Source organism: Nansenia antarctica (genome assembly GCF_963989245.1).
Source record: "Nansenia antarctica genome assembly, chromosome: 10".
NCBI classification, from domain to species: Eukaryota; Metazoa; Chordata; class Actinopteri; order Argentiniformes; family Microstomatidae; genus Nansenia; species Nansenia antarctica.
Genome location: NC_137680.1, coordinates 3,706,029 through 3,713,528, shown reverse-complemented (window position 1 = coordinate 3,713,528; position 7,500 = coordinate 3,706,029). Strand labels below are relative to the sequence as shown.

The 7,500-nt window shown below is 47.4% G+C and overlaps 1 protein-coding gene across 1 annotated transcript in view; it reads left to right on the top strand.

Annotated features, from left to right (window-relative positions):
- grik5 (glutamate receptor, ionotropic, kainate 5) overlaps positions 1-7,500 on the top strand; it is a gene marked incomplete at both ends in the record, with an annotated part of 113,672 nt that overhangs the window by 104,665 nt on the left and 1,507 nt on the right.

Genomic DNA, 7,500 nt, shown 5'->3' with positions numbered 1-7,500 from the left:
ATCAGACAGAGAAAAGAGAGAGGGACAGAAAAGAAACACCATAAAGACAGAGATAACTTCTGACACCATCTGACACCACTGTTGTAGAAGACCACTGACCCCGGTGACAGACGGTACATCCAGGTCAACCCATATGAGGATATACACAAAGGCTTGTGTGAGTTTACCCCATACAAACTGACGGGGAAAAGGTGGAGGAGGAGGAGTGGAAACAAGAGCTGTTCATGCCAACCAAGACTAGGTTGTAACCTTGGTAACCTTGCCTAGATCGTTCCTGGGTTAGAGTCAAGGCAAGGTAGTCCCAATGGACCCAGGGTAAGGACCAGATTGTTCCCAGGTTAGTAGCATGATAAAAGCTAGACCAAAAAAACAGGGGGGGTGATCCAACTCTGGCAAGGACATTGGCTTGCCGATCACGATAGGTCATTACCCATATTATCAATGGTCATTACGAACGCAATTTAACTGCGAGAAACTAAAAGCTGTGCCCAATTTGAATTCTTCAAATCAATTTGGGTTAGAATGGCTAAATAAGCAGTGCAATTAAAAACTCTTGTGTGTCTGAGTAATTAACTAAGACCAGGGTGTTCTCCTGCAAATCGACAAGTCCTGTCCCTTCAGGCACCTTTAAATCATTTAGGTTTGGGCATCGTAGCTTAAGACGGGGGGTTAGAGAAGAGATCGATAAATATTTGAACTAGATCAGAGCGTTTAAACAAACAAGCCAAGCCTTTTATGAGTCCGTGATACGATGGAACTCCAGACAGTGACAGCCAGGACGGGTCCGCCACGTACAAATCGCTACTAGTCACCCTCACTTGTCCCTCTTCTTTGTGTGCAGATCTGAAGGGTAAGGTGTAGCCTAAGCAATATGTCGGTCTCCCCAACCCAGAAGGTTAGATGGAGCGATCCGTCACCATGTTGCTTACGTCTATCCGAATCCTTCAGACCTGCAAGTTTAGTTTACCGAAAGGGTTTGGAGCTTGAGGTAGGCCTAGATTCGGTCCCGGGTCCACATAGGAGTTAGTAGTGTGTTAGTAGTGTGTTACTGCAGCCACAGTGGTGACCCACACACCCTGTATTCATCTCCTGGAAGAAGGCCACAGACACCGAGCAGCCACAAGGCACCACCTCCCCAAAGTCACACCACCCCGGGCCCAGGGCGACACACCATGGTCCAGTTCACACTGGAGGAGTCAGTGAGAGAACACACACCGGTGAGAACTTGCAGCCATAGCCGTGTGAGAACCTGTGTGAACGTATTATGAGGATATGATGGGCGCAGAATGCTGTGTATTTCTAGGCTGGCTGTCAAGAGGTGAGATAGCAGCGTGTGTATTTGTGTGTGTTGGGTGGGTGTGAGTGTAGATGTGCGAGACGTAGGATTCTGAAATAGCACTGTGTGTGTGTGAGTGTGTGTGTGTGTGTGTGTGTGTGAGTTTCGGGTCAAGGTGATGAAGGTTCATAAAATAAAAAACTGATTTGGCAGAAGAGAGAGAGAGAGAGAGAGAGAGAGAGGGAGAATGTGGTCATGTACAGACAGTTTTAACAGGGTCAAGTTAAGAACGACCCACTCCCCATGAGCACCCCCCCCGCCACACACACACACACACACACACACACACACACACACACACACACACACACACACAGACACACACAGACTCAGACACACAGACAGACACACACAGACACAGACACAGACACAGACACAGACACAGACACAGACACACACACACACACACACACACACACACACACACAGACACACACACAGACACACACACACAGACACAGACACAGACACACACAGACTCAGACACACAGACAGACACACACACACACACACACACATCATACCCGTTCTTATTAGTATCGCGTGATCCCGGGAACCGACCAATACCCTGCCACCTCACCAAACAGTTTCCCATGTTATGGTTACATCACCATAGTTACCAGAACAGTGACTGCAGACGGTCTGCAGGTTGTATGACTGACTGACGGCTTCTTGGTGGAAATATTAAAATGGTTTCACTTTCAAGTGGTAACTCTGTCAACACACTCGTCATAAAGCAGCTTTGTGCTCCGGCTGAGGAGAAGTCATAAACAGTTTGGAATGCTACACTCAATTCAAATCAATGTTACTACACAACACTAGGCTAGGGTCAACTGTAGCTGGTCCTGGTGGTGTAATCTAAAGCTAATGTCTTGGGTAGTACCATATTGACTGTGAGAAAATGTTCATCCTCTGGAGAAATAAAGTTGAGTTTAGTCAGGGAGGACCCCTTATGGGGAGGTTCAACTTCAAAACCTACTTTTAGGTGTGTGTGTGTGGGGGGGTACAGGGGGTCTGAAGCTCCACTAAGGAGTGTTGGGATACTCCAATGATAATGACTGAGGGGGGGGGGGGTCCGTGTGTGGGAGTGTCCGCCGATCCCCAGGAAAAAGGCATGTGGTACATTCCAGAGCATGGCACCAGAGTGCTGGAGGAGGGGGTGGTGGGGGGGGGGAGCAGCTGTGTCTCAACAGTAACAGAGAGCCTAGCCTCCTCCTCTCCTTCATAACCACATGGATGGATGAGAGGGTTGGATGGGTGTCACTCTCCGAAAATACTAACCCATCACATCCATCAGATCAGGTCCCATCAGAGCAGTGATGGTGGAACAAAGGAGATGAGGAGATGAGGAGAGAGAGGGGGCTGCTGGGACGTGGCCCAGGAGAGCAGAGGGCCGGCCCGGAGCCCTTGAGAGGAGGCAGCTGTGCTACTCCTCCCTCCTTCCCTCCCTCCCTCCCTCCCTCCTTCCTTCCCTCCCGTCACATTCCAGCACTAATTAGGTGTCAGCTGGCATCAATCTATTGATAGCTATCGAGCGTACGTGCCTTTGTGTGTGCGCTTGAACCTGTGTGTGTGTGTGTGTGTGTGTGTGTGTGTATGTGTGTGTAGGGAAGAGAAGGGGAGTTGCCCCTATGCATGTGTGTGTGTGTGTGTGTGTGTGTGTGTCTCGTAGAACAACTCCACTCTACTGAGTAGCATGGATAATGTGACCACCTGTCTGCTTTCCCCCAACTCTATTGTTCATTTCTCACTGAAACAAATGAACCAAAAAGGCTACAGGCTTGTAGTTAGCCTAACTCTCGGACCACTGTAGTGTCACAGCATTTTATATTTCCACCAGGTCAGTTTGGGGGTTAGTAGTATCGCAGGCTATACGTTGTAGTACACAGTTACACCATTACACCATACCTAGACCCCAATCCCAATGTATTAACCGTTTGAATAACCAACCACGCCGTGCGTAACCATTTAACACAACCGATGGAAAAGCAGCATTGAGTGGCCAAACCATGACCTCCTCCTCACCCCATTGTGGTCTTCTTCACTGTCCATACCGACAGTGGGAGGGGGCGACACCTGTCAATCAAGCTCCTGTAATAACATCACAGTGACTTGTCAATCAGAACAGCGGCTTGTTGCAGTCATAGAATCAGAATAAGAAACCAGCCCCATTTTGGTGCCAATGCCACATAGAGACTCGTAGAGTTTTGAAGTTCAGATTCTGGTACACACACACTCATGCCAATTGGAGCAAACTAACTAACACAGCGGTTCTTCAAAGGATAAGCCTGATATCCTTATTAAAGAACATTACACTGGTAAAAAGTGATGTGGTGCTACACAAAAAGAAGAAAAAAAAAAAAGGGGGGCAAAAAAAAAGAAGAGATTTGGCAGGAAATTGATACCAAAAGAGACAGTGTTCTAAAAAGTGAGAACAATCTCACCAGCTAACCAGAATACAGTAAGAGAATCTCTTCCTTGTCTGAAAAAACAGGGTGCATTCCTGAGCGCTGATGACACCTGGACGACCAAACGTCCATTGTACGATCATAGGTCACTCTCCAGTGCAGACACCCATACCCCAGTCAAGCCCACACAATGGCCTGTGTCCTGTGTCCTGGGCAGCAACTGGCTGGCCCTGAAATAGACCTGTAATGGCGCTAGCTCTGTTTGTGCTGCCTGTTTATCTGGCCCTCTCATCAGGCACTCAGCTTCATTACATGAGTCGGGGGATTTCTCTGGGGTCCTACTAGCCCCTGGCTCTTAGAGGGGTGCCCCCAGAGACCGCCTGAGCAGAAAAGGGAGGGAGGCACAGGCACACAGACAGGAAGTGGGTGTAAATTCTTCTCAGGAAACGATCAGAGCCCGTTTCCTGCTCGGCCTAGCTATCTGCGAAACTCGTCATGTCGAAGAAAAGGAGAAATAAAGAGAGAGAGAGAGAGAGAGAGAGAGATGAGAAGAAATGACAGAGGAGGAGGAGAAAGAGGAGAGAAAGAAAGAAAGTAAGAGACGTTGAAAGGGTGGAGGATGTATGACAGTGAAGAACTAGGCTATAGAGAGCAGACATGTTAGAGGTTAGGGGTCACATTCAGAAGTGACACACTTCTCTTTCAGCTGAGCTCGACATCTTTTGTCAAAAAGAGGAAGTTGGTAGCACAACTTCAACAAAACCAGTGGAGTCATAAGGAAGGAAAGAGAGAAGCGGAGAGGACGGCACATCGTGAGCTTAGAATGATACGGTTCTATCTCCGTTTAGGGCAGTTCAGAGATATTGAGCGTCAAAGTTTTTACATTCCATTATGTTCTGTGAGATGGAACCTTTGTATTTTATGAATCACTAACTCAAAAATGTCAACATTTTAAAAATAACACCACACAGGCATTAATAAACACCTTAATGGATCAGATTATGTAAAAAAAACTAAATTTTGACAAAAATGGAGATCATAGAACCTTATAATTCTAACGTCACGATAGGTTCCGAGTGCAGCACAGAGCTTGTGTAAAGTGAAAGAACAGGGGGAAGAGGGCCTGAGGTAAAGAAAAGAGGTAAAGAGCGGACGGGGGCAATGAAGGAGAAGAAGACAGGGTGGCAGGAAGTGAGAAAGAGAGGGAACAACAACGGAAAGGGAAAGAACATAAACTGGTCTGGAGAGTAAGAAGACGGGTGCGGAAACTCATTGGAAAGTCAGAGAAATGACCTGGAAAAAAATAAGTGCAGTCATTTCAAAACACTTTTTGCACACTGTACTGTAGTGTTCATTACACTCTGCTTCAAAACATTAAGCCCTATTTCCATCAACTTATATAGAAAAACATACACCCATTCATTCCCCTCCCCATAGCAGTCGGTCGGTGCCATCACTATTAACTCTGATGATCCAACGGTTTGGACACACAGTCTCTGATGGCTGCAAATCAGAGAGTTTACAGTCCACCAACACGTGTGAAAGACCCCCCAGGGTGTGGGTCTGAAGCATGGGAGCGTCGTACAGCGCCAGGCGAACACAAGCCCATCTGTATCCAGCATGCTAGATGATGCAGCACAGGCGCTTATAGGCACTGACACAGTTACTGGGCTTGCGTAACAATAATGTGTGTGTGTGTGCATTATGTGTGTGTGTGTGGGGGGCGGGGGGAGCAGGGTTAGGCAGGGCCTGGGGTGTAAAATGCCTGGGTCGACTCAGGTTAATGAAGGATTTGCTGTCAGTGGCCGAATGTTTCAACACCGCTGGGGCCAATAGTACAACACTAATGGAGACTGCATACTACACCCACCCCCAAATTACCTTATACCACAGTGATTTCAGGGTTAAATAAATGACATTACTAAAGAAGATAACATATCGAAAGATAAGATTTCAAGAGGTTAGATATTTCAAGATGGCTATGAGACTGTCTGTGCCAATGTTAACTTGACAAATGCAAAGGGCAAAAGAGTGAAAAAATCCTACTGGATACATTTCGTGACGTTAGAATTATAAAGTTCTATCTCAATTTTTGGTAAAAATTTAGTTTTTTACATAATCTGATCCATTAGGTGTTTATTAATGCCTGTGTGGTGTTATTTTTAAAATGTTGACATTTTTGAGTTAGTAATTCATAAAATACAAAGGTTCCATCTCACAAAACATAATGGAATGTAAAAACTTTGATGCTCAATATCTCTGAACTGCCCTAAACGGAGATAGAACCTTATAATTCTAAGCTCACGTCACGATTTGCTAGATAGCTTCTTAACAAGCCAGTTAGATCTTCAGATGGTATGTAGCCTAAATGTAACATAAGAGAAGGGATTAATTTAAAAAGCAATACTGTAAAAGAGATGAACAAATGAGACGGAACAGGCGAGAAGACCATGCACCACATGGAGGGGGTGGAAGGGGTCGTGTCAGGATGTGTGTGAGACAGGGAGTGTGTGTCAGGATGTGTGTGTCAGGATGTGTGTGTGTGAGACAGGGAGTGTGTGTCAGGATGTGTGTGAGACAGCGAGTGTGTGAGACAGGGAGTGTGTGTCAGGATGTGTGTGAGACAGGGAGTGTGTGTCAGGATGTGTGTGAGACAGGGAGTGTGTGTCAGGATGTGTGTGAGACAGCGAGTGTGTGTCAGGATGTGTGTGAGAGAGAGTGTGTGTCAGGATGTGTGTGAGAGAGAGAGTGTGTGTCAGGATGTGTGTGAGACAGGGAGTGTGTGTCAGGATGTGTGTGTGAGACAGGGAGTGTGTGTCAGGATGTGTGTGAGACAGGGAGTGTGTGAGACAGGGAGTGTGTGTCAGGATGTGTGTGTGAGACAGGGAGTGTGTGTCAGGATGTGTGTGTGAGACAGGGAGTGTGTGTGTCAGGATGTGTGTGTGTCAGGATGTGTGTGAGACAGGATGTGTGTGAGACAGGGAGTGTGTGTCAGGATGTGTGTGTGAGACAGGGAGTGTGTGTCAGGATGTGTGTGTGTCAGGATGTGTGTGTGTCAGGATGTGTGTGAGACAGGATGTGTGTGAGAGAGGGAGTGTGTGTCAGGATGTGTGTGAGACAGGGAGTGTGTGTCAGGATGTGTGTGTGTCAGGATGTGTGTGTGAGACAGGGAGTGTGTGTCAGGATGTGTGTGAGACAGGGAGTGTGTGAGAGAGAGAGAGAGTGTGTGTGTGTGCACATGGAGGGGGTGGAAGGGGTCGTGTCAGGATGTGTGTGAGACAGGGAGTGTGTGTCAGGATGTGTGTGAGACAGGGAGTGTGTGTCAGGATGTGTGTGAGACAGGGAGTGTGTGTCAGGATGTGTGTGTGACAGGAAGTGTGTGTCAGGATGTGTGTGAGACAGGGATTGTGTGTCAGGATGTGTGTGAGACAGGGAGTGTGTGTCAGGATGTGTGTGAGACAAGGAGTGTGTGTCAGGATGTGTGTGAGACAGGGATTGTGTGTCAGGATGTGTGTGAGACAGGGAGTGTGTGTCAGGATGTGTGTGAGAGAGGGAGTGTGTGTCAGGATGTGTGTGAGACAAGGAGTGTGTGTCAGGATGTGTGTGAGACAGGGATTGTGTGTCAGGATGTGTGTGAGACAGGGAGTGTGTGTCAGGATGTGTGTGAGACAGGGAGTGTGTGTTAGGATGTGTGTGAGACAGGGAGTGTGTGTCAGGATGTGTGTGAGAGAGGGAGTGTGTGTCAGGATGTGTGTG